Here is a 245-nt window from a genome sequence, read left to right as displayed (position 1 = left end):
CTAATTACAGATTGGCCTAAAAGCAGAACCTTGAATGAAGTGCCTGTTTGTCAATATAATTTTTCCATAAAGAAGCTTGTGCAGTAACACGACTTACCCCCCTCCTCCACCCCCCGTCATTACCTCCCCCCCCTTACCATGAGAGCTGTGTCACTGTGAGCCTTTGAATTTTGTGGCGCACATGAATATCTTTCCCTGACCTTATGCGCCCTCATGACCTTATTGTATACAACTCTCTCCTACTG

The sequence above is a fragment of the Penaeus monodon genome, chromosome 29 (genome assembly GCF_015228065.2).
Source record: "Penaeus monodon isolate SGIC_2016 chromosome 29, NSTDA_Pmon_1, whole genome shotgun sequence".
Lineage (NCBI taxonomy): Eukaryota > Metazoa > Arthropoda > Malacostraca > Decapoda > Penaeidae > Penaeus > Penaeus monodon.
The sequence above is the reverse complement of the archived record's forward strand: the minus strand, read 5'-3'. Positions refer to the sequence as shown.